This window comes from Lonchura striata, chromosome 6, assembly GCF_050655825.1.
Source record: "Lonchura striata isolate lonStrDom1 chromosome 6, ASM5065582v1, whole genome shotgun sequence".
NCBI lineage: Eukaryota > Metazoa > Chordata > Aves > Passeriformes > Estrildidae > Lonchura > Lonchura striata.
Window position 1 is genome coordinate 32,631,561 of NC_140708.1, and position 27,165 is coordinate 32,658,725.

General features: G+C 41.6%; 1 long non-coding RNA gene across 2 annotated transcripts; it reads left to right on the forward strand.

Annotated features, from left to right (window-relative positions):
- Positions 1-234: 234 nt before the first annotated feature.
- Positions 235-25,516, forward strand: LOC146767075 (uncharacterized). Of its 2 annotated transcripts, none has more exons than XR_014956176.1 (3): positions 235-9,007; positions 9,248-14,241; positions 15,173-25,516. It is a non-coding gene; the product is annotated as an uncharacterized LOC146767075 (long non-coding RNA). The 2 variants fall into 2 exon arrangements; XR_014956175.1 differs by having other exon boundaries at positions 9,248-9,549; positions 12,167-25,516.
- The last annotated feature ends 1,649 nt before the right edge of the window (positions 25,517-27,165 follow it).

A 27,165-nucleotide genomic window follows, 5' to 3' on the forward strand; every position in this document is an offset into this window, starting at 1 on the left:
ATGCTCAGAGAACCTCTGCTCTGTGGCTGGAGCTGAGCAGTGTCTTCGTGGGGAGCGTGTATGCCCTGTGCTGCAGAGTGCAGAGGGAACCCAGCTGGGGTGTGCCAGCTCTTGTCCGAGCTCCTCCACTGCCGACTGCGGCTGCAGGTTTTGTGGGAGGTGGCACTGCAGCCATCACTGCTGCAATGAGCTGTGCTCGGTCCTCTGAGCGCCTCCAGGGAAGGAGTCTGCAGTGGTGGGTGACGGGCATGTAGGGTGGGAATGTTCCCCTGCTCCCCTTGCTTTCCCTGTTAAATCACACTGGGAATACCTTAGGCACTTCTTGGCTCAACGTGCTGGCAGTGCTGTCACACGTTCCCACAGTCCCAGGTCTCTTCAGGCACTTGACAGGGCTTGAAGAGCACAAGAGAGGATTTGACTCAAGAATCTCTCCTGGATTTAGTAACAATTTAACCAAGCTGTTTTGTCTGTGTTTTCATTGCTGCTTTCTGGCAGACTACAGAAGCTAAGAACTCCTGTTGGCTACGATGTCCTCCCAAATACCCAGCCATCCACCTTTACTCATTTTTAAATTTGTACCTACTTTTCTAAACCTGATCTCCATCCAATGTCCCAGGACCCTCTACCAGCATTTCTACTGCTTCAGCCCAAATCAGCACAAATCTCCTCCTGCTCTCTGATTTTGTAGTACTCCACATTAATTCCAATGCTAAATATTTCTTTTAGGGCAAGGGGAAAGGTGGCCACAGAGTCCAGATGGAAAACCACTTCATTATTCTTCAGCATCTGTATAACCTGGTCAGCATGGGAAGACTGAGGTGAGAAGGAAACCAAGTGGTGCAGTGGAATTGTTGAGAATCAAACTCCACTGTCTAATGAGTCTCCATGCAAAATTCTGGAGGTTGTAACATTTCAAAGATCCTCAACACAGTCATGTTTGGGTGTGTTTCCATCTGCAATGAAAAAAGTAATCTTACCCAGTTTTCACCAGTAAGAAAAGAACAGGGCTATGAGTTCATAACCCCACCTGGGCACATATTTTCCCAGGGAGCATCCTAGCACTCAGTAGAGCATACTGGAGGAGAAGTATACAGAAAGACACTTACTACAACAGAAAAAGAAATGCAAACCCTCCTAAGCTCATTCAGGTTATTGGTTAGGTCGTTTTGGTTGAACCTTTGCACAAGAAAAATCAGCATGAGAGGACACTTGGTAAACACAATCTATCCCAAACAGTTACATTTAGGAGAATCTAAACCCTAGAAAAATCAAGACTTTACATTGAAAAGATCAGCAAAGTTTATTTATTTTACCAGCAGCACAGTATCTCAGTTTTCACAGATTTTATTAAAAGTCTTTGCTCTAGAAAGTCTTAAATTTGGATTATTAATCTTATTACCCCCACCCCCACCCCCCCCACCCCAAACCCTCATATCTGTGCAAGTGTATTCTCAGTAGGAAACAAAAGCCAAGAGTTTGCGTCCAGCTCTAGGATTTGGTCTCTTTTCATAGTCAGAATTTGATCAAAGCTGATTTTCTAATCTGGTGCTTGAAGGAGCCTTTGCCCCAAAGTAATGCTGAAATACCTGCAAGGAAATATTGGTCATGTAATCTTAGTTTGTCCTCATTTCCAAATGACAAAATGTATTGAAAGTCACTAAAAATATGTGGCACAGTTTCTTAAGACCTTGTTTCTTGGAGCTGATTGCTGTGATTTCTACAGGTCTGTTATATGGCTGTGAATGAAACCTAAGGACTTCTTATTTAAAGAAATGTGGGCCAAGGAATGGTTTGCAGAAATAAGCTAAAGGTGGTTAGGTGGGGTACACAATGATTTATTCTTTCAAAACTGATGCATGAAACCCTCCCGTTGTGAACACTGGGGCAGAAACTTGCACCAGGGGATGCAACAGCCCTGCAGACAGGAGTCTCTAATGCAGCCAGATGATGGACAGTGTTTTCTGGAGCTACATGTGACCTTTAAAACAGGTGCCAGCAAAAAGAAAGGAATAGCCAGAATCCAGCTGACAAAGGCAATAGCACTGGGCAAAGAGACTACTGGTAACCTGCAGGAAGAAAGGCAAAGAACAGTAGGAAAATATTGATTTATTAGTGTGAAGGGAAAAGTACATGGGCCAGGTCAGAACCACTTGCTTTCCTGAGGAAGTTTTAATTTGATTAGTCTATTATTTCCAGTGGAAGTAAGTGTTTCAATGCAGTGAATAAAAATACATAGCCACAAGTTCCTATTTTTAACAGTGCTTGCAAGGCACTCATTTTCTTTACTTTAATTTCATGTCACCTGGAAAGAGAGTGTAGTGGCCTTTCAGATTTTGAGGGAAAACAAATAAATTGTGCTTCTACCTGTTAGGACAAAATTTGTTGAAGCCATGTGTAATACATACCCCTTTGGAGAAGGGAGATGCTTGGCAGAAAGAAGGCAGCACCAAGGAATAGCTCCTTGAGACAGAAAGTGGTATCTCCCAGCCAGGTAAGGACTAAACCAATCAAAAAAGTGTGAACCACAGATACCAGTGTATAATTCCAATCTTTGTACAGTAATAAGATTTCATGATTACTGCTTTGAAGGCTGCACTCTGGTCAAGCAAGATAAGTACTGGCAATTTCCCTGAGCCTGAATTCAGTAAGGTATCACATGTCACTTTCAACCATGTTCTCTGTGTGCTATGTTGAGATCAAATCCTGGACTAGAGTGTATCACACAGATCACATCTCTTCTTAGGTGATAGTGTAGCTAGGAGGGCACAGCCTATTTGAATATCAGGAATATTCGGGATTTGGACTTTTGTGGGTCTGCAGCTATAATTGCAGTGAGGTTTTGAAGAAGTTGCAAAGCCCAGATTTTTGCTTGGTGTAAATTTTCACAGGTTGGTGAGCATTTATTTTGCTTATATAAGTCAGAAAGGTTTAAGGTGAAGCAGGAAACTGCCTTTGCAATATCAGTAAATAAAAAGGTCAAACCTATGTGGGTGCTGCTCTCTGCTCATCTTCTTGAATGGTGCTTTACTGCCAGTGAGGTTGAGGGCTGTCTTCTTGTCATATTTTCCATGGGAACAAGATGCATCGCTGGATTTGGGATCAGATATGCTCAGATATGGGGTCCTAATGCTCAAAGTTGTGTTTGAACAGCAACATGGGAGTAGGCATTTCAAAAATAATCTGTTTACTCAATTCTGTGTTAAATCTCTGGGCCATGGCAGACATCAGCCTGCACTGCATACTTGTGATCCAAGCCTATTATCAGCAAAAAGTTTAAAAGCATCCTACTGTTAAAGGGGAGTCTCCTATAGTTAAAATGCTCTAAAAGTATGCTCAGTTCCAGGTTTTGCCACAACCTTCCAATCAAAATGGGAAAAGTTGTTTCAGCTGTTTGTGTTGTGTAGGTGAAATTGGGGTCTTACATCTTCCATTGTTTCTTGCTTTGGAGGATGGAAGAAGCAGCTTGTCTTATAACTCTGGGAAAAAGGGAATTATCTGGATTGAGACTGCTACTTGGCACCAGGATACAAATAATAAGTACTTATGCCTTATGAAAATGCTGCTGACTTCAGTTGCAATAAATTAGCACTAGTTATTGAAATATTAGGAAGGCTTTTCTTTGCACTACAGTGATTAAAGCAGATAAATAAGAATCTGGACAATTCTGTGTGTGTGGTTACTCTGTCTTAGGGCTGCCTCTAATAGCCCCAGTGATCTTTCCATCGTTGTTAATGGGTATTTAATTGGGATTTATTTCCATGGAATTTTTGTACCTTCAGATCATTACAGCACTGAGGGAATTTTATAGCCATGGGGATCAACATGGTCTCTCTAGAGGTTCTGTTTGATGAATGAAGTTGGAAAGAGTTGACATATAGTTAGAGACCATTACCATTTAGAAACACAGGACTGAGAGGAATCTCTTTCAAAAGGATCCTCTTTGTCCTATGCTGTCTGCCAGTCATCTCTTAAAAAACAGTATGATTAATGCATCCAATCTTTTCTTCTGTTTTTAATTGATCTTTCCTCAAAATACTGTACACCCTTTTTTTTTTTTTTTTTCCTCTCATTTTAGAGCAGTGGAACTGAATAGAACCACCATCTATGGAGGAGATAACTGTTGCATTTTATCCCTATCTTTCCACAGCTTATAAGAGAAAACACTGATCACAGATAGAGAGAAAGAATAGCTGAGAAATGGCAGCACAGGCTAGTGACTCAGGAAGGGTGAAAGCAATTCCTCTCCCTGCCACATACATCTTGTGTGACTCTAGAAAGTTACATGGTTTTTAGTGGAGAAGAGAAAAACTGGTGTTTTTCCATTTTGCTAGGGAACTAGAGATGTGTGCCATAAAATGACTAAAGTACAATAAATAGTTTTTCTTCTGTGGCTTCTGCAACAGGATTACCCCAAATAATCAGTGTATTTCACTCAAATTCATATGTGTGAATGGAGTATAGCCGCATACATACATGTGTGTCTTAAATGTTTTCAAAACAATGAAATTAATAATTCAGCCTTTATGATAAATCTATATATTGATAATCCCCTGCTTTCTCCCTTGTTTAGCCTTAGCTATCTCTTGTTAATAGAGCTGAGCTCAGCTGGGTCAACTTATTTTCTCTTGAATCCTTTCCATCTTCAGAGGGCTTTCTGTCTGTCTGTCTCCTCTAGTGCCTTCTGTCTTGTTCCGTCTGCATGCTTGGGCACGTGTGAAGCCTGCAGGAAGGACCTTGTCATGAGCAGCCACTTTGAAGCACTCCTTGCTCCTCAGCACAACTCTGCTTGACATGTGCTTAAGCACCAGCTTGCTGTTGGCTGCAGTTCTCTTCTTTTTGTTGGCCCTGGGAATGAGCACTCCAAGCAGATTTCCTTTCTCTTAATTGCTTCCAATTTCCAATATTCCCTGCATTTGGGCCTGAGGAAAGGTATTCAATGTGGCAATCTTCAGGCCTGTAAAATTACCAATTCTTGAAATTTTTGTTATGTTATTATTTATATTGTTATTTTTTATATCAGTCTTGGGTTCTTTGCACTGGAACTGTTGCCTAGACCATTTTCCCTCTTGTTTCCTTAGATTAGGGCTTTTGGGAGACTTTGCTGGGCTCCTTTTCAACAGCATGATCCTACTCAGCCTGAGATGCAGCTGTGCAGAGGATGCTGTTTCTCAGATGCTCCAGTCTCTGATCTGGGAGGATTCTGGTGCTGGTCAGAAAGGATGCAGAAAACCCTGTAGTCAGGTGAATGAAAAACATAAGCTGTACAGGCAGGGAAGAAGTAAGAAAGATTTAAGTGGTTCTTTCCTAAAAATTATGTTCTTGTGGGTGGGATAAAATTGATTTTTGAAGTATCTGTTTACAATTGAATGAATTACATAAGCATCCATTATGTAATTGAATAGTAGCATAATCTTCCATAATGACAGGCAGAAGCCTTCTAATGTTTGGGACAGGACTTATTTCCTTCTTACTTGGATATCTTTCAGATCCATTGTTATGCAGTTCTTTACATGATGTTCCCTTTCTTCCCTCTTTGAAATTCATCCATGTTAACTGGCTGTATTTATTATTATGCTTCCTTGAACATGTCTTTTCTTTATTACTTATGTCTTGATAGCATTCCAAGCATACCGAGCTGTGATGCTCTTTTATCTTGCTGTTATTGCAAGTTTGAGCCTCCTCATCCAGATCTTGTAACTCTTCACCTGTTGGAGCTCACTCCAGCTGCAGGATGAAACTCCATGCAAGGTAAAACAAAGGTCTCTGAAGGACAAAGAGCTTTACTGAGGCTGGCTACAGGCTGACCAGGGATTCTTCCCATCAGTGAAAAGGATGAGAAAGACAACTCACATAAGTAAGGCACTTGTGAGTTCAATTCCTGAATCAAGTATCCACTGGCTGTAGAGTACACTTTGTTGTAAAGCTGGTCATATTTGTCTTTTAAGCAAGATATTAATAGAATTTTTTCTAATATACTGTGTTTTTCCTTTTCTATTTTTTCTCCTTGTCATTGTAGCATAATGTCCAGATTAAAAAAAAAAAAATAATAAAAAATACCCCAACAAACTATCTTTCACTGAACTAGTAATGTGTTTAACACTGCTGGCTTCCTTTCAAACACTGGCATACTGAGTTCATCTGTAGAAGGGCACTCTTGCGGGTGGATTTATGGGGGGGATGAATCTCTTTTCAAAATTATGAAAAACGTCTCATTTCATGAAAAACCCACAAATCCCTTAGGATGCACAGAGGCTTGCATTTCAAAACTGAACTGCTTCTGTCCACTTTTCTTGGAAAATCTTCAAGGAGCCTACAGATTTTTAGTGCTGATATTTGCAATCTCCAGTAAAAGAAAATGCTCCTCCTCTTATTTTTCTTTAACAGTGAATTATATACATATTTGAATATTCACATTTTGGTGAATTGCTGACCACAATGACTTTTCTGTGCCCTGAAAGAAATGATGAGCCTTTTTTTCCCCTCAGCTTCTGGTTCACAGAGCTGAGTTAAACATTTTCTCACAGCATTTGTTAATAACATAAGCAGGTTTATTCCACGTTTGGGGATTTGTTTAGCCATGGGCTAAATTAGATTGGCCACATGTGGTGTTCAGAGTGCCACAGTGGGGTCCCTGTAACACCCTCCACAAGCAGTAGTGTTGCACTGCTGAAAAACTGTGGAGAGGGATGAGGGATGGTTTAGAAGAGCCAATAATTTCCCAGTTTATCTGGGTTTCTGGTGGCTGTGGTGGTTGTTGTTGTTGTTGTTTTGAGTTGCATGTACTACGTTTGAAGAGAAAGCCAGGACTGGTTGGAGCCTTAATAAGAAATAAAAAAATTGGAGGTGAAAGGGCTCACTGATAAAAGAGCTGCTTTCATTTACTGCTCCAGGCATCTGCTGTAAAGGAGCCAAAGCGAATGTGCAAGCATCAGAGACAGTCGCAGGAGGGAGGAGGCAACAGTCAGAGCTGTGAGTAACTGTACATAAACATAATTTAAATCAAAACAGCTGAATAACAATTTAGGACATAAAAGGAAAGAGAAAAGGTGGAATGAAGTAAAGAAAAACAAACCCCACAAATCGACCACAGTCAAACGAGAGAGAAACACAGAGGAGCAGCAATTGGGAGACAAAAAATCAAGCAAAGCCATCAGGGTCGGGTGGTTCATTCCTGTGGTACCCTGCGGTTCCCAGCTCAATTACTCAATAAGGTCTTGTGCTTTCCAGGCCAAGAGGAGCCCTGAAGTACCAAATCTCTCCTTCAGGCTTCTTCTCTTCAAACACAAGTCTCTTCTCAGCTCAGCTTCCCTGTACTCGCCTCTTTATGCTGCTTTCTGTGCCAGCTCCCAGGCCCTCTGCTCCGTCAGTGATGGACTCTGCTCACTCCTACTGCTGCCATCATTCCCTCTTGCCTGGAGTCAGTTACACCCTTTCCAGACAAGTTTTCCTTCCCCCCAGAACAGATCCCTTCAATATTGCTTGCTGCTGCTCAGCCCCTGCTGGTATCACCAGCTGGAGAAGCCCAGACTCAGTGCATCATCCCTGACATCCACCATCTCAGGTCACTCCTGCTGCTCTTTCCATGTTCACACAGCTCCTTTTATAAATGGGTTTACATCCACAATTAGGGTTCCTAAGTCTTAGCACAACATTGCTGTTGCTGCTTTACAGCCACCAAAGCCTTTGTGCCTTCTGTCTTTTCTCAGTCCTATCCAGTGTCACTGCCTGGTGCCCAAACAAATAAATAGAAATTTAGATTTTTTAATCCTATTAAATAATTTGCCTTGATGGTACCATGTGGCAATGAGTGTCACTGGTGACTCAGTTTGAAATGTGTTTTTCTGACATTCTTATTAAGTGGGGAGAGCAAGCAGGACATTGCCACGTTGATGTGGTTGATGAAGAATGCTGTTGATGGGCTCACAAAGACTAATTGCCCACTCCTTCAAATCCAAGAGACATAGTTGTGATGGGACAAAGACCCATCTTTGTTCAGGGGCTGGAGAAGAATGGCGAGAGCAGAAGAAAACAGCAGGATAAGAGTGTCTCAAGCAGAGGCTGTTACCCCATACTTCTGAGGATGTTATTCAAGGCTTTGCAGTAGACCTTTAGTGAAATATCTCCCTGACCCCAGTGCTGAAGCCTCCTTTGTGCCTGAAAGAATGAGGGCTTAAACCCTTTCCAAAATACTTGGGGTTTTGCTTTCTCATTAGTGCAAGCTTAGTTTTGCTTGCATCTTGGGAATATTAAATTTCTCAGGTTTGTGATATGAAGGAAAGCAAAGAAACAAACAAACAAAAAAATCCTCTCTCCTTCATGAGACACAGTACTAGATCCCTCCCTGATCTATATGTCCAATTAGTCCACAAAAGTTACTCTCTGCTAATTTGATATCCCATTTTACAGCTTTACCAACATCTGAGCCATCTGATGTGTTTGTGAATGTATAGTGGGATGAGGATGTGTGACAATATTTTTTCCACAGCAGAAATGTGTATATTTTTTCATGCATACATAATTAAAAATGGTTGAAAGCGACTTTGATTAAGCTTTGTCAAAAATTCAAACTAATGTTAATCATATTTCAGGAGACATCATGCAGTAGTATTTTCAGCCACAAAAAAAAAAAAAAAAAAAAAAAAAAAAAAAAAGACTGCCTAGGGAAAACCACCACATTAGGAAAAAAAACCCCAAAAATAAATACCAGCTTGTGACTGGAAATACTTTGCTTTCTTTTCTTTAGCCTATAGTAACAAGTGACCACTGTCAAGCAGTTACTAGGATAAATAATACATACATAATACTAGCAAGATTAGGGAGAAATGAGGAGTCATAGACAAGGGAGATGAATATTGTTTCATCTCAGAACTGAAATGAGTGGAGGCCAAAACCAGCAGGGTGGGAAGCGTGTTCCAGATGGCAGGAGCTGCAGAAGCTATCCCACCAACAGTAGCCAGCTTGTCGGAAGAGGCAGAGAGAAATTACTGGGTTGCCAACAAAACACCAGGTAATGTAAGAGGGGGATTAAGCAGTGCCAAAGCTCTGATGGATGTTTCCTTAAGGGGGTGCTCCTGCAGGAACTGGGAGGGTCACTGTGACTCAGAACCATGCAAGGTGGGGGAGGCAAGTAGATTTTTTTCCTCAGAGGCAGCACTGAGTCATATAGGCTTTTCTTCTTCTTCTTTTTTTTTTTTTTTTTTTCTTTTTCCCTGTTAAGTAAAAATGTTCTCGCACGTTCTCTTTCCAGAAGATTTTGAAGAGGACATTTTGGAGACACATTTCACAGAGCCAGGCAGAAGACAGCCCCAGGCCAGCTGGGATCTGCATCCTCAGGCAGCTCCCCCTGGACAAGCTCCCAGCAGCCTCCCAGTCTTGCTGGCAGCTGTAGGACACCATGGTCCTGCCTGCAGACCCACAGGACTGAAGGAAAACCATTTGCTCCAGCAGCCCCCTGAGCAGGAGTCACTCTCAGGACCCATGAGTAAAAGGATAAAAGCTGTAAATTAAATTAGAAACAATTTTTTGCGAACTATGAAGAAATTACTTTGGGTGAGTATATGCTTCTTGTATCCTCTGTTCTTTCACAGAAGATACCAAATGAAATGAGGAAACTCCCACACACCACACTGGCTTCAACCACATGGAGAACAGCTTTTCATGGCCTGTGATGCAGGGGTTAAGAAATGTATAAAAAAAAAAGGTTTTGCAATGGGAAAAATGGGTCCACACTCCCCAGCAGGGTCCTGCAGGCACTCTTGACTGCTCAGACCCCAAAGCCAGCCTGACTTTTATTGAGAGGGTCACCAACCACAGTGTGAGAGAAAGACTGATGCAGTGAGACCTTTCTCAAAATTTGCCTCAACTGAGGAACCCAGTTGGTCTTAATATTCTTTTCTGAGATTGAATTAGGATAAAATTTGTGCTCAGAGTTGGTAATCTAAGTCACAGTTTGGGGATTTCAACTGCAAGATGTCAAAAACTCTTGTGTTCAGAAAACCCCTTGCGAGTACTTTGCCATGTTTCTGTCTCAGAAACCAGTTTGAACTTTGGAACCATCCAGTTAAGTCATTTGGGATCTGGTGATTTGACTTTGACTGTAAACACTAGTTTTTAAAGATGCCAGACCTAACAGTTGGTTTAAAAACTGAACAATAAACATGCTTATTAACTTGCCACACAAGATACACACATTGAATCTGAATTGGTTATTTGGCAGCATCATGAATACTCCCCTCAAACTGATTTGATGACTAAACACTGTTTAGAATAGTAACCGATCCTGCTGAGAAAAATATAACTTTTAGGGCTAACAGTTTCTTGCTGTTCATATTCCTTCTTGAAATTCTGTTCAGCTTTTGGTCTAAATCCTTCATGACGAAAACCACTAAATTAAAAATGCATTTTGGAGTGATGCCAACATCTTACAAAGTTATGCTCAGGGGTTTTTTCCCTGTTGCATTTTTCTTTTTAAATCTAAAAATTTTTCTTGTTTTTAATTACATTCTCAAATCACCTAATCAAAAATAAAGGTTTTCTCCTCAAACAGCAATAAACCATTCAAGATTAATATATTCAACTAATTGGTCAACTGAAAGTATAAATTGACTTGATGGTCAACAGGAAGAACTAGAACAAAAGTTCAAAATGTTCAATGAGCTGAAAAATCTGTTTTGTACCCGTTCTGTTGATCAACCTTTAAAACCAGTCTCACCCCATTGAACAGAATAATACACTGTCTCCTTTAAAGGCCAGCAGTTTTCCAAGCAGATTTTTTGCATGTCACCCCCAATTTAGAAAGAAAGCTGACATGGAGCTGACACCAATTTTTGACCAAGGCATCTACAAGGAAGGAGCAGAAACCTTGCTCCCCTTGATCACACACATTTTCAAGGCCATAGTGTGTTTTTCAATAGCACTGTTGAGTTTAGTGCTGCCATCTCGGGGAAATCTGAGATGAACGATGTTATTTAAAAAAATATTAGAAACAGCAAACACTATTTTTTTGGCAAAATGTGATGATAAACAGAAAAAGTCAAAAGATAAATCAGAGTTGCTGAAGGGACCTCCAAGATTTTACAAGATTTTGTATTTGCCATTAACCTCCTTAGCTCTAACTTCTTTTGCCAAAAATTATACTTTGCTGATTTATTTTTTTACTGTTGTGGGCAGGAGGTCTATAAATCGAGGCTTACACATCCTGGTAGAAAATCTGTATTATATTCTCTAGGTATTTCTAGGTTTCTGTATCAAATCTGTGGGGTCCACCCTGGAAAACACACACCCCTGAAACCCACAGGTGATGCCACTGGACTTCTAAGCGCTGAATGAGGGACAAATATTTGAAGAGAAATAGGACTGATGACACCAGGTGATGTGTTGAAAAGGGCTTCTAAGCAGAGCCCTGCACACAGGTGCTGGGTGCATTTGCTCCTCTTTTTTTAGTCACCGTCTGATTTGTACAGCAGTGTTTCAGGCTAACTGAAAGAATCATTTATTTTTCCTGTAGTCCCAAAATGAGCAAGAAAAATATCAAATCATATGAGGAAGTAATTTCAGGTGGGGGAAAAATAATTAATTCTTTTTTGTCTGTTATTATTATTTTTAATTCCCTTGTACAGGAAATTTAATCTGAAATGTCAAAGGGAAATGCATTAAAACTTCATCTATAAGTTGGTTTAGGACAATGTGTTGAACTTAGACTTGATCCACAAGTACCTTTGCTTGACTTGGAAAGGAGTTATTTTCATCCTGTTACACAGGGCTCTCCTCCTGGAGCTGTTACAGTGTGGGGAGAGGTGGTGGGGATGCTGAGATGTCAGGTTGTCTCAGCTGACACTCGGTGCCATCTCCCACAGGTGGTGACTGATGGCACTTGCCAGCTGTCAGGGGGCAAAACCATCCAGTGGCAAGTGGGTGGCCGGGCAGTTTTGGGGTTGTGGCAGCCCCAGAGCATTCCTCTGCAGTCAGAAACTGCAGCACCTGTTGTGATGTTCCTCTCTTGGCCCCTGGTGTCCCTCCTATGCCCACAGTGTCCCTCCTTGGCTCTCCTGATGTTTTTGTCAGCATCCTCATGGCCACCAGGAGCGCCAGTTTTGTAGGACAGTGATGATGCCAGGGCAGCACAAGATCCCTCCATTGGCTGAATTATCCCTTCCTCCTCCTGCAGGACAGCTCTCCTCACCTGCCCGTGGGTCACTTTTGCGAGTGGGCTTCTGATATTTGTCCCATGCAAAACATGAGAAGGACTGCTCAAGAAGAACAGATTTTGCCCTGGCCAACCCTTCCAGGATGAAACTCGAGGCAAAGAGGTGCCTCTCTCTACCTGTCAGCCCACACCCCTGCCACACACTTTTTACTGTTGACTCTTCTATTTTTTGTCATGCTCTCTGCTTGTTGTCTGAGATGAGATGAAAGATTTTTAATAGTGATGGCATACAGCTCTAGAGACAAAAGGGTCTATTTCTTTCTTATCTTGGATGTGTTAAAAACACTCTACCTTCATCCCGCTACGTTCAAAAGGAGACAAAAGTGAAACGAAGCGAACAATTTTTCAGCACCATTAATAAAACAACCCCAAATGATATAAAATAGCCTTGTTTCACATGACAAACACTGTACCCACGAGCTTTGGCTTCTCTCATGAAGAGAGAGAGAGAAAACCTTCAGAACTTTTTCTGGGCTCTCAAACTTCCAGCGTGGTTCGTAGGGGCTGTAATTTAGCCCCAGGCATTTGAGAATCTACTTTGTGTGTTTTGGCAATGACATGAAAATGCAGAGAGAACTGTACATCTTGCAGTTGTACGCTGAGCTAGGCGATCTGAGGGGCCTGTCTATAATAGAGGAATCATCTTTTCTTCAATGAAGTGCTACTATTGTTGTGATCTTCAATAAAGGATATAATGGATGCATTCATGTGGTGGCTGTTGTTTGTGTGTGATTCTTTCAGCGCACGGCTAAGCGCACAAGAGTCCTTTAAACTCTTCTCTACTCACATCCAGTAGTGCTAGCATTTTGTGCCAAACTAGGTTGGTTTTCCCCCTGCAAGCTTCCTTTCCTATTATTTTTGGATAAAGCCAATTGACCATGAAATACCTCTTTATTGCAAAATGATATCTCCAAGCCCTCACTGTGGGATCATGGGTTAAAATGCCGCTGGAATGAACATCTGCATGGAGGTGTTGTTGGTTTAAATATTTACCTTTAAAATTAGTCACTTTGGCCCATTGTAGGCATGTTAAGAAAGTGATATTCTTCAGGGGTCGGAAGGGATATGTGAGGCTGCATCTCCTTCTGGGTTCTATAATGATGTCAATTGCCCATTTTCATATAAGTCCAAACTGAAGTTACATCATGTGAGTAAACAGCATTCTCAGGCCTTCATAAAGTGACCTGAATAAACTAATTTCCTTCTGTTTGATTACAGCATAGGACAGAGGAGAGATTTTCAAAGACAGAGGGCAAAGGTTGTCCCTGGAAAGGCAGAAATTTGAATAAACCCACAAAGTAATGGCATGAGCAAAAAATATTTTAGCATGCAATGTGCATGTGTGCTTAACATCTCACAGATGCAATTAACATGTGGCCTCCGAAGGAGGAAAGGGTGCTAAGCAAGGCTGCAGCCAACAGCTGGAAGTGCACAGGATAGGCCACGAGAGGATTTCATTTTTCAACTGTACAACAAAACAACAACAACAACACTTCTAGAAAAAGGGTAAGGGAGGAAATGTTACCTTGAATCTGCTCTAAAGAATTGACTTCAATTAATAGACATACATTTAAATAAGTTTAGATGTAATTATCCGTTACAAATCTGGTTTTCTGCCTTGTTAGTTAGAGATCCTAGGCACTTTTATTTAAAATTTGTACTAATCTCAACCTTATTTAACTATACAATGTGAACAGTTTAGGGAAAGAAGGAAAAAAAAAAAAGAAAAACATGAAACCTTCCAACATATTTTCTTTTTAGGCAAGTTGAAAAGGATGAGCACCTAGCAAGGTTTTTTCTCAAGTCACTTTTTAAAGATTGTTATTATCTTTTCATATTAAAGTTAACATTACCATATGCTGTTGAGCTTTTGTTGATGGCAGTGCTTAAACTGGGATGTTGTTTCCTTTGGAGATTCTTACTGCCAGTCATTAATTTACATTTTTTTGAAATCGTACAGCGAGTGCTTTGTTGATGCCTGTTTTCATTTTGTTTCTCTCTCTTTTCAGGTCACACATGAGGAGTTTTTTCAAACAGTAAGTTAAGATGATGGAATGAAATCAGTGACATCTGCCACTCATGCTCTCTTCCTCCATCCTGTTTGCCCATAGCCCCCCTTTTCTTCTTTTCTTTTTGTAACGATCATGGTTTTCATCCCATTCAAAGGCCACCCCCAATTCTGTCCCCCACCCCCCAGTTTCTCCCATAATTACTCTGGGGAATGCATTTGAAGCTGAATCTCTTTCTCTTCTTCATTCTTTGGCTCTTTGTGGCTGTTGGTTTGGAGATGTCTTAATGTTCCCATTTGAACCGAGATATCTCCCTTCATAAACTTTGGTCATGTCCATTTTTATTTAGTCTCTGAGGAAATCAAACAACATGTCATGGAAATGAAGTGCCCAGCACTTAACATGATCCCATGCTGATTGTTACAGGCTTCTAGGAATTGTCCTACTCTCTGCTTTTGGTCCCCTATTGTGGTTGACTATCTCCATACTAGTCTAAATAAACGAAATCTAATTAAAAAGAAAAAGGACACAACTGCCTCCCAACTCCCTCTTTAAAAGCTGAATGAATAACATTGAATTGTCTCCAGTAGGAAATTTATGAGGCTGAGAGTTAGGGTCCTGATCCTGAACTCTTTACTCATACACTAATCCTCACACATTTGATTTATCCTTTCAGCTTTGGTTCACACAATGACTCATAAAAATAAGTGATGTAGGATTGGGCCCGTCAGAATCTTGCAATGATGCAGTTTTCCCCAGCGTTTTTATTCATTAATGTGATTTTTAACTACTGGCTATTCAGGCAGAAAAAATATACTCAAAGCAGAGATTTTTTTTTAATCCTAACAGCAGCACGTAAAGAAGGTAATAACTTGTCAGAGAAGGATTTGATCCAAAAAGCATACAGGTATGCATGTTAGATTTCTTCAGTAATAGATTTGTTTCTCCTCTCTGTCAGATTAGGACCACTGCCAAATGGGATCGTCCTATTGTGTTACAGCATGGATGCTCCCCATTATGGTGCTCTAAAGTATCTATTTAGGACAAGCTGCTTAAAAAAAAGAGAAAGAAGAGAGAAGAAAAAAGAAAAAAGAAAAAAGAAAAAAGAAAAAAGAAAAAAGAAAAAAGAAAAAAGAAAAAAGAAAAAAGAAAAAAGAAAAAAGAAAAAAGGAAAAAGAAAAAAGAAAAAAGAAAAAAGAAAAAAGAAAAAAGAAAAAAGAAAAAAGAAAAAAGAAAAAGAAAAAAAGAAAAAAAGAAAAAGAAAAAGAAAAAGAAAAAGAAAAAGAAAAAGAAAAAGAAAAAGAAAAAGAAAAAGAAAAAGAAAAAGAAAAAGAAAAAGAAAAAGAAAAAGAAAAAGAAAAAGAAAAAGGAAAATGAAAAGGAAAAGGAAAAAGGAAAAAGAAAAAGAAAAAGAAAAAGAAAAAGAAAAAGAAAAAGAAAAAGAAAAAGAAAAAGAAAAAGAAAAAGAAAAAGAAAAAGAAAAAGAAAAAGAAAAAGAAAAAGAAAAAAAAACCCAGATGCTTTTTTGCTAGTGTTTCAAACTGTAACACAGATCACCACCAAAAAGGAAACAAAGGAAATTCTAGACTACAGTAAAACCTGATCTGTTTAGTATATGCCCTTAAAACTTAATGTGCACAGTTAGGATCCAGTTAAGTGCTCTGTCGCTAAAACTTGGATTGAAGCAGCCTTGCTGTAAAGTTTCTTTCCTGATGTCATTTTAAAGTGAGAAGAGGCAAGAAGAGAAACAAATTGACACGTACTGTGATAAATTCCTGTAATGGATTAGAAACAGTGCATTGCTGTCACTGAAGTCAGAAGAACAGAACCGTTTGGGAAATGGTACAGAGATGCTGGCTCTGGTTATTTCTTCTAGTGGAGGAATAAGAATGCTGGAAGCTTGCCTTGTGTGTGTGTGATCTGGACTCAAGTCCCTCTGGAAATGCATTTTAAAAAAGGGAGGTCTTGTTGCTAAAGGGTATTGTTTGGAAAAATATACAAAACAACAACCAGCAAAAGAAACTGGTTTTGTAGATGATGGGAAATACCAGGAATGGATAAAGTTATTCACACTAGGCTGAATTCTCATGTCTGTCTACCTATCTGAGAGTGAATAAGAAAGAAACTTAGGATTTCTTCTGTTCCTGCTTCTTCAGGTACTCAACTCAGGAGGTCCCATTAGGATTTTAAAAAGGCCAATTTTGCAGACCACTGGAGAGGCAGAAGATGGCTTGCTGACTGCTTGGAATCCCATTTATTTTGTTTTCTTCCTCTGTTTCGGGAGAGTACATTTTGGTATATTTAGGAGGTTACCCTCCAACATCTGGGATTAATTTTCACACCAAATGATGGGAAGACAACTCTCAGTTCCACCACTGATTCTTGCCCCACTGCTGAAAAAAGCACATCTCCATGTGTGTGCCCTGCTTACTTCCCAACTGGGGACAACCATGGGAGAGGCTCCCCTCCTTTGAGGCCCCTTCTGCTGGGGTAGCTCTTCCTCAGGCCTGGGAGTCCACATGAAGAAATCCAACTTCCCCCATTCTCTGCCTCTGAGCAGCTCCTGTTCTACAAGAAAATGCATTTTTCTGACTCCTCCCTGTTCACCCTGACTTGAGAGAAGATTCTGGGTTCCACCACTGCTGATGTCCCATTGCTTCCTTATCACCTCTCAGTGCATCCTAACCCCTCTGTGAGGGGGGTCGGAAAGATCTGATGCTTTTTTGGGGCACTAAAATACAGACGTTTTGCCCCAAACTAACAACATAATAAAATGTGGGGAAGGAACAGGAAGGAGGCAGGGAGGGCTTTTTTCAGAGCAAAGAGTACGTGGATGGTTTTAATGGAGGTATAGAACTATACAAGTGTGAAATATTATTATTATTTACTAACTAACTTGTACTCTTACTGCCTGAGATATCATTTTACTGACACATGCAAAGTGATGCAATTCTTTGGCTTGTTTCCCTGCTTTAGTGCACCCACATCCTGAACGGGATATTTGGGGACCCATTTCCAGTATGTGGATCTCAGAACAAATTGCACAATGACAGATCAGAGGCCTGCTTCGAACAGGAGCAGCATGCAAAGCAATTTTCCTGGTGAAGGATTTTTAGGGTGATTTATAATCAAGGAGAGTAGTAGAAAACGTGATGATGATGGGGCAAGATGGATCACTAAGATATCATCAGTGAAAAAAGCAATACATATTTTCATACATGTAACATGACCAATAAGAAAAGCACCCCTTTAAAATTATCCTCTGAGCAATTTGTACCTCTGCAAACATGCATTCCCATATAGCCACAAAATCTGGGGCAGAGAGAAGGAAAAAATCCTAAAGACAGCAGCCAGCACAAAATGAAACTACTGAGACTCAGAATACCACATATCAGAGCAAAAGCAAGACTATGGTGAGGGTCCCATGGGGCTGGGGAAAAAGGGAATAGCAGGGTAAAGCCACTCTGGGCTAACCTGGCTTTTGCATCCCCTGAGGGCAAGAGCTACCCACACTGCTGCTGCCCCTTGGGAAGCTGGAGCACTCAGAGCAGTGTGTGTTGCTCAGGGGGATTTCCAGCTGGCAGCAGATGTTCCAGCTGTAGAAGGCAGCGTTGGAAAGCTTGTGGCACCAGATCTCAGGCACAGACAGCCAAGGGGATGAGCAGCAGTCCACTTCCACCTATGACCACATCTCCTGGCTTCTGTAAATTAGAAGGGGCCATTTTCTCCCTGTAGACTTGAGAATGGCTTGTCTTAGATTTGCTGTCTCCAGCAGGAGTGACTTAAGCACTTTTAGTGGAGGAACTGCTCTGATGATCCCTAATTTCCCATTTTGGCAGTATAGAGGAGCTGTCATCAGGATTCATCTGACCTACTATTGTTCATCCCCTTTTCCTTCAAACCAATAAAACTTCCTGCTGCTTTCCTGTGAGTTAAATACCAGGGATTTAGGATGAGCAGAACAGCAAATCATCTGTTGGCTCTTGCTTCCCCTCTCTCCCTCTCTGTCTCTCTCTGCAAGCAGCACTTCCTCCAGCAGTGATTTATATTTGGTTCCACAGGAAGAGAAGCCACTGGGGAGGTTTCAACCTTTGACACCACAGTCACCAGAGACCTGAAGCTGAGCTTGCAAAAGCAGCTGCATGGACATCCAGAGAAATCCAGCCTACTTCCCTGTCCTCACTCCCACCCCAGCTGCTGAGGGTTTTGGTGTTTTGGATGGTCATGATGGATGTGAAGTAAAGCCATGATTGTTACCAGGAGGCTGCCCTAGCCTGTTCTGAGCAGAACCCATGGTGTGGGTGAGTGCCCGAGGCAGTGCTAAAATGTAATGGTGCCTACAGCAGTGTAAAGCTCTAAAAACAATCCCTTTACCTCTGGCTACAGTGGCTGAATGCAGAGTTTGGGAGCTCTGAGTTTCCTCCAGACTTTACTTTCAACATAAATCATGCCAAGGTATCTCTTAAGCTGAGCTTCTTAACTGACCTGTGCTATGTGGAAAACCCTTTCAGATCTCCAAACAGAAGGTGCCTAAGAATATCAGCTTGAATATCTTAATTGAATGTGGCCTCCTGATTAGAAGAGAGGTGAGCTCAGACTGCACCCCCTGTTCTTAAGAGAAGCCCTGGGCTTTTGGAAGGAGATTATTGCTGTTATCATCAGTGCTGAATAATGAACTTGCCACCAAAGGAGCAGTTTTGATTTGTCTATCCAGGCAGATAACCACAGAGCTATGAGCACCATGTGTTCATCACCCCCTTTTATTTTCATGAGGTGGTGCCAAAGGGCAGCTGGGAGCCAGCTCACACTGCTGCCCGAGGTTTGGCTGGGGCAGGTACACAGCACGGGCTTGGCCCGGCTGCAGGGCTTGATCTTCATGCAGGTTTGCCTGGCTCCACCCTAAGGCTGTCACAGGTGACCTGCAAGGGGCTCTGCTGTCCAGGGGATGAGCAGCTTTCAGAAGTGAAGCAGCTGCTGCCAGCCCTGACTGCTCCACTGGGCTCCCTGGGAGCCCTGCCATTGCCTGCCTTTGGGGTCATCTTCCACCCTGGAGCATCATCCACCCTGGCATGTGCCCCACTGGCTTGGGGACATCCCACATCCCACTGTGGGATTGCTGAGTAAACAGCTCCAACTGCCTTTTGTTCATCTTTTTAATGGTTCTCCCCTGCACGTTACTCTGGTCAGGAACAGAATCCATCCATCAGCTGAGCCATGAAGCTGAAAACCTTCAAGCTTCTGACTTGCTACTTCCCAGCCAAGTATTTCAGCTGTCAGAGCTCTGTGTAGGGTACGTGGATACTTCTGCTTGTCTGCTCTGACAGGTGGTCTTGAAAACACAGGTTTCCTAGCTTTTATTCTGACTTAAAAAAAAAAGTCAGTCAACTTGACTCTCCTAGGGTCTGTTTTATTTCAATAGGGAAACAACTTACTAATTAGGGTAAGACTCTTTAAGAAAATATGTTTTCTATTCCACTGATAGTCAGTTACAAGCGATAACACTGTTAAATGTAGTGCCTAATAAATCCAGAAATACTACCCAATAAATGTAAGTAATAACAATGATTAACAATAAATTAAATGCAGAGAACTAGGAATGTACCACATTATTTTTAACTAGTCTGGTCCATCGGGTTCTTATTATTCAGTTTGTCCTCCACACCTGGAGTTTATTAGAGTGTAATACAAACTAAACAGTCCCTCAGAGAGGCCATTGGAAGGGCTTAGTATAAAACAATATGCAAGTTTAATAGTTGTAACTGACCTCTTTTCTTTTGCAAAAACGTATCTTGGTAACTTGATGCTTACGGAGATGTAATGCTTTTTTACATAATCCTAATGGGTAATTTTCTTTTTGGTTTAATGTAGATTATTTTTATTCACAAGACAGGAAGACCTATGACCAAGTCCATGATCTCCTATTCTTCCAGACATAGAGTAGTTACTTGAGAGTATTTTTCTTTCTTCACCCATTTAAAGATCAAGCAAGCAAAAGGGTTAATGCTGTAGGCTCTACAAATGATGAAAGTGCATGGTTAGAAATGACTAAACTTCACCAGAGTCATGCCTGGCTAAAGGTTTTAAGCAGCTTAAAGTTCAGGGTTGTTCAGACTCAGGTGGCTTTTTTTTGGCAGAGTGCAGAGATAAGGTTCATTTGCTGCAATATGAATCCAGACCTGACCTTTAAACACTTCTGAAATTGGACTAAGGGCGTTGGCTGAAATCAGGGTATTTTATTAATACATATCCATGAGTAGCAACCAAATATTCATAATGACAAATATTATTTGTAGCTGGAATTCTGAGTCAGTTTTCCTTTGGATTTTTGTTTTAAAATGTGGAAAATTATAATTATTTTTTTTCCCCTCTCTTCCTCTTCCTCTTCCTCTTCCTCTTTCTCCCTTCCCCTTGACTTTTGGAACCACAAGCTATGGGCAATAGTAAATCCCCACAACAAAAGATTCTTTTCTAATTTATTTCCCTGAATTTCCATTGTTACACTTATGCCATCTATTGGACTACATTGTTTTTCTGTCCTATTCCTTCTTTTTCAAATAAAACCTACTTTAATGTCTCTGAGGTTCTAAATGCTTTTAAAATTTAAAAATTGTGGCCAAAAGAAGCGTTTTCCTCACACAATGATCTGTAATATTTTGTGCACTGTGTTTCCAGGGTTGCACTACTTCTCCACACATACCAAACCCATACATTGTTTCAGACTAAAAATCCCTTTGTTTAGATGCCTTACATGCTCCAAACCAGAACTGCTGACATTGACACTGCAAATTAGCCCATAAACCCACAAAAAAACAGCTCAGAAACAATTAAGAGAGAATGTTAATTCAGAGCTGTTCAGAGGTGCAAATAAGTCAACTAACATGTGGAATTTGAAACAGGGAACAGAAATATTTCCTTATAGTCTACATTATCTTCAGACCTACTCATCTTGCAGGATTGGCTTCAATTCTTACTCACTCAAATAGTGTTGCCAAAAACCACATACAGCTTGCTCACTCTAAGCCTTCATTTTATAATCAAAACCATTTTTATTTTGATTCATTCCCCCTTCATTTTAAGGGATGAGAAACTACTCCTTGTTTCTGCAAATATCATCTTTGCTTCAAACACAGACTTCACTTGCTTGATAAAATAACCAGGCAAACACTACTAAAATAACTTATTTTGAAACAAATAAAGGATAAGTACAATTGCCAAAGATTTTTCAGGTGTATTGGTTTGGCTTGCTTTTTTATTTTCTAAGTATCTCTGGCAGGGGGAAAAAAACTCAGAAGGAATAATATATCTGGATAATTTTGTAAAAGCAGCCAGGAAAAATGGAATTTGCTGTTGCACCAAGAGGATTTATCTTAATGGCTTATAAAGCCATTGGCTAACAAAGTTGGAAGTGTGGCTGCAGTTCTTTAAATATGATATGGTCCATATTCCTAAAAAGTTAGAGTTTGAAAATTAAAAAGCACCACAGATCCTGTGGTGGAAAGACAAATGTAAGGTGCTGTTACGTGGGTGATAAACACTCAGGCTGTGTTGGGGAAGCAAGTTCTAAGACAGGACTGTCCCCGGCCTCCCAAAAAGGTGTTGATTGCCAGCAGGTTTTCCTGGCCAGTCACTGGCTGGGGTTGGAAGGGACAACAGGGATCATCTCTTACAATATCCTGCTCAAGCAGGATCATCCAGAGCACAGGGCAGATGTCCAGATGTTCTTGGGTATCTCCAGTGAGGGAGACTCCACAGCTCCTCTAGGGAATCTGTTCCAGTGTTCAGTCACCCACACAGTAGAGAGAAGGTGACGTGCTGCTCTGTTTCTGCCTTTCCACCACACCAGTGCTGGACTCACAGAGAGTTTGGGGCTGTCTTGCCACAGGGGAGCAGGGCTCCCCACAAGGTGCTCATTGCTTTCTGTGCCTAGGAGGAAACAAGTGTCTGCAGCTGCCTCTTGCCAAAATGCTCCAACCCACAGTGTCCTTGGGAGTGCAGCTTCAGCCACTGTGAGCCCCGCTGACATTAATGAAAAATTCACCAAAACCAGGAGAAACTTGAAGGGTCCTCGTTGCTTTTGCTGTCACTTCTCTTACCAATGGGGAAAACGTGCCGGGTTTGTAGTACATGGATGTGCTCTCATTTACACTGATGTACCTTCATTCAAAGAGGAAATCCTGGGTTACTCTGACTCAAGGTCTGCCCCTGGGAGCCGTCCTGAGTTGTTTTTACAAAGCTGTGTTCTCCACGCTATCATTTACATAACTGGATGTCTGTCCTGCTTGATCCACACCCTCATCAATATGCTTAGTGCGAATGTAATTTGATTTGATTTATTCTGCTTTCTTCCGAATCATAGATTGATTCCACATAAAAATTCCTGGGGAAATCAGGCAGTTTCTGTGTAGCACTTGATTTTCTCTACTGCAGCCCCCCTGAAAACTAGTCTGAGAAAGAAAGGTACAGAGGCTGAGAATCAAAGCAGAAGGCTTCTGCAGTAAGCTGAGACTCAAATAAAAATGCACAGACATAGGTAATGATGGCTTGGAGAGGAACAGTTCTTTTGCAGCTGAATGTATCCAGCATCCAAACAAACAGTAGATTGTTTCTTGGTTTTCTTTTTTCTTTTTTTTTTTTTTTACATAACATATCTTTTGGGAGTCAAAGCCCTATGTATAATTAAGGAAGTTTCTTTTTTAACCAGATGCATTGGGATGTGTGCTCTCTAAACAAAATAAATAACCATTACAATATGAGAACCGCGGGGTCATTTTATCCCTGCCCCGCCTCCCTCCGCTTTGAATTTTCTCTGTGGAAAATCAGATGCCATCCCTGCTGCCTCCTAGGAGCAGCACTGTGATCTTGCAGGCTCCTGCATCATGGGACCCCCTGTGCTGGCAATCAGACAGCGGTGTAGACCATCTCTGGGAGGAACAAAGACTGCACAGAGGTGGGAGGGTGGGCTGGGAACGAGGAAACCAGAGCATCCCTGGGTGCCCTCCTTCCCAGGCCTTGTATTGGCATGGAAATGATTTCTCCTTATTGATTCCTGCCCTTGTTCATGTGCATGTCCCAGGAGGGTGTTTTTGCTCTGCTTGTGCTTATGTTTTTATTTGTACAGGGCTTAGGGGTCTACTGGAGAAAAGTGATACCCAGGATGTCATTATGGTGTGACTGAATTGGCATCTAAAAGCACATGCATGATAGGATCTGCCTCAGAGGCAAAATCCTGCCCAGGTCAAACACTGCTTGTGCCCCGAGTGCTCCTAGAAACCACTGGCCCTCAGAAAGTATTTTAATGCTGCAAGCAACAGGCTCTAATACAGATAAAAGGTAGCAGGACACTTGGCAATAAGGAGGAAATCAAGTATTGCCATGGCCAGAGTGAGCCCAGGAGTGAGCCTTGGCACGCCTGTAAGAACACTGGTTACCTGGGAATGTCTCCAGCACAATCAGTAGTTTTGAGAAATTAATAAGACATTTTCAAGGAAGATGAGAAACCTGGACACAAATTATTGCTGATGCAAATGAATGAAAAACCTAAATGGCTGCATGGGGAGTGCCCAGAGACAGAGTACTTCTGAAAACCAAGCTTGTTGCTCAGGTGTTTTGGTAAATCTTGCTGTCTGTCACATCTTGTAGGCCGGGATTCTTTTCTCTGTGCAGGCAATGTTGGCATGTGTGGTTTTTTGTTGGTTTTGGGGGGTTTTTTGTTGTTCTGTTTTGGTTTTGTTTATTTTTCCTGAAGTATTTCCATGGAGAGCTCTTACCCCGTGTTTAAAGAAGAAAAATCTACAAAAGTTAAATATCACTCGGGGACAAAGACTCTGCCCTTGGATTTGACAGATATCTGGCTGCAGTCCAAATAGTCTGACTTCCAGTTTGGGCTTTTGGGGAAGAAGTCCCAAGCAGCCCTTGGGACTATGCAGATAGAAGGATTCCTTGTGTCCCACAGGGTAAGGGGTGAGGGATTGGACAGATGATTTCAGGGTTGGGTTCAGGCTGACTGACCTGTGCTCCTGACACCTGGATTGGGTTGTTCCAGGGAGGCACTTCTGGAGGGACTCAGCATGCCCAGAAATCTGCAGAGCGTGTGGATGTCCTGTCTTACCAGCTGGGGTGGCTGATGGACATGAGGGAGTAGCTCACAGGATGGAGAGAGGAAGGTCTGTTCTTCCTCCATGGCCTTGGTTTTTCAAGATGGATTTTTCATGTCAGGAGTGTTTCTCACTCACCAGGATGGATGTCTGTGTCCCACACGCTGACCTAATGTTTTGATCCTTATCTTGGGCTGCAAAAGCAGGACAGCCCCTTGATAGCCACAGGCTGGTAGCCTCAGGTGTGTCAGTGAGACCCAGAGCCCATGTAGTTATAACAGACTTAATGATGATGTTCTTCATCCTTTTTTTCTGAAACATATTATTTCAGGGCTTGGGCCACTGGCTCTCTCTGGAAGCTGTGTCCCAGGCCAGTGCCATGGGACTGGCATGATCTGCCAATAAATACTTTGAAGCTTTTCAATGTTGGAGCAATGGTGGGAGTGAAAGCTTACCCTTTCCAAGCCTTTTCCCATATTTTTTCATCAATATGTCAGGGCGACCTCAGAGCTAGCCTAAGCCAATCTGTTCATTCCCACCAAGCCAGGAGATATTCAGATTTAATTTACCAACTTGGAGGCTTTCTGAGGCAGTGAGATATCCAGATGAAACATTATATTTCAAGATGATTATTGTTATAGTTAATGGAAAAGCAGTTTATATGAAACACTCTGTTCTCTCTGTGTCCCACACTTCTACAGGACATTCTGGATAGCTGGTACCATAAAAGTGTGCTTTTGGCAGGATTCAGATAGCAGTAAAGTTAAGCACTTTAGATTACAACTAGGAGAGAGAAGGGGGAGAAAGGAAATTCCTTTGAAAATTATAATTTCAACATGATAAAGTTGGCTGAAGAAGTGCAGCAACAGATAAAAATCAGCCTTGGTAAAAGGCTGTGACCATTCAATAAAACAGTGAAGCATTGAAATGTGTAGAATGTGTTTTACCATGAATTAAAAGCATAGAGAGTTCATCAGTGAGCAGCAGTTAGCTAATGAGAAAAGCAGATCCATGCATTTAGGAAATGTAAAGAAAACTTAAACCTTGTAAATTTTTATGCATTACCCCCTGCAGCAAAATATGAAAACCAGGTTAAAAAAACCCCAAACTCCCCCCTGCCCCCCCCCCCAAAAAAAAACCTAACTGAAACCAAACCCACTGAGTATGTCCATAAAAAGAATTAGGTGACCTACTCAAAAGAGGGAAAAAAAAAAATCACTACTGACATATTGGGAACAGAAATTCTGAGATATAGAAAAATACTAATTTTTAATTCTCCTGAACATAGTTTTTTTTTTTTTTTCCCAGCTCTTTTTGACAAGCTCAGTCTGCTGGAAATATTGAATAATGGACATGTTCCATGGGTACATCCTCAGAAGGACACCTAGACATGACAAAGACTGTTTTATCAACTGTCTATTGAAGTCTACAGGCAAATGATTGCCCTAGAGTCAACCAGAAATCCAGAGCAGTCTCTGGAAGAGAAAAACATCTAGGATCCTAGATTTTCATAGCTTGTAAATAATTTTTAAAAAGTTCCCCTGGAAGGTACCATACTGGAAAATCCAATCTACAAACATGCCTTCAGGATAGACAAGAGAGTACTTTTAAAACCAAGGCAACAGTTGGATAAACTGATTTAAAAGCACATGCTATTGCGTAGAGGCAATGTTGATACATTCCAACTTATGAATCTATTAATCTGAGAGGTAATTTTGAACAATATGAAGCTCTTTCAAAATATATAAAATATTTTCTCTTTAAATTTTTTTTCCCTCCTAATTATTAGCACCATTGTCACCCTTTATACATACAGGATACTCTTGGTCTGGTGAACTATTAGAGGACTGCAGCTGGCTTCAAGTACGTCCCTCCTTTCTGCAGGCTAGATCCTCCCTGAGGCTGGCTGCCCTCCAGAGTGCTTGGTAGAGCATGAAGCACCACCCAAGCTCTGCCTTGAGCACTGCTGCCTGCAATGTCCTTAAACCTTTGACTGGTTGAAATTATCTGAAACACACAAGGCCAAATTAAGTGTTGGCACATTGCTACCAAGATGTCCCAGATATTTCAGCACGTTCATCTCTGAGGAGCAGCTGTCCTGGATCAGGTGGAGATTGGCATAAGGGAACTGCAGACTGGCTGCCTGATTCCCTCTTTTCCTGCCCATGCAGAGTGCCTTCAAACAGTCCCTGCTCTGTAAAGCCACCATGCAGGATATCTCAGGTTGGAAGCAGTGTCAGCACATCACTAGTCCAACCTTCTGCTCAAAGAATGTTCAGCAATGAGGTTGGAGAAGGTTGATCTCGGCTTTATCCAGTTGTGCTCCCAAAATTTCCAAGGATGGAGACAGCTTTGTCTCTTGGGGCATCCCACAGCTTGATTGTCTTAATGGTAAAAAATCTCTTCTTTCAAATAATGTCAGTTGTCTCCTTTCATCCTGCAGTGACTCTTGCTGCGATAAGGTTTCTGGATCTCTGATTGTGTCTTATCAATGTCAGCCTCTTAGGTACTGGAGGATGTAGATTGATTTCACACTCATGTACATGGTTGGGATAACTGAAAAACAAATCAAGGTCTACTGAGAACCTCTGCAAATGCATTAAAGCAAACCTCCCCAAAAACTGCAGCAAGTTTTTCTTTCTGCTTCCCACGCAGATCCTTTTGTGGTCAAGCTGGAGTATCCCCTGCCACGCAGCAGCCAGGAGCCTCCTGCTGTGCCCAGAGCTGAAAGGACATGGCAGGTTCTGCAAGAGACCCGGCAGAGGTGCCTGCCTGGGTCTGCCTAAGGTGACCACAGCTGCCAGCCCTTCCTGTCTGCCTGGGGGTGCTGGGGAAGGCTGAGCAGCTCACTGGGAGT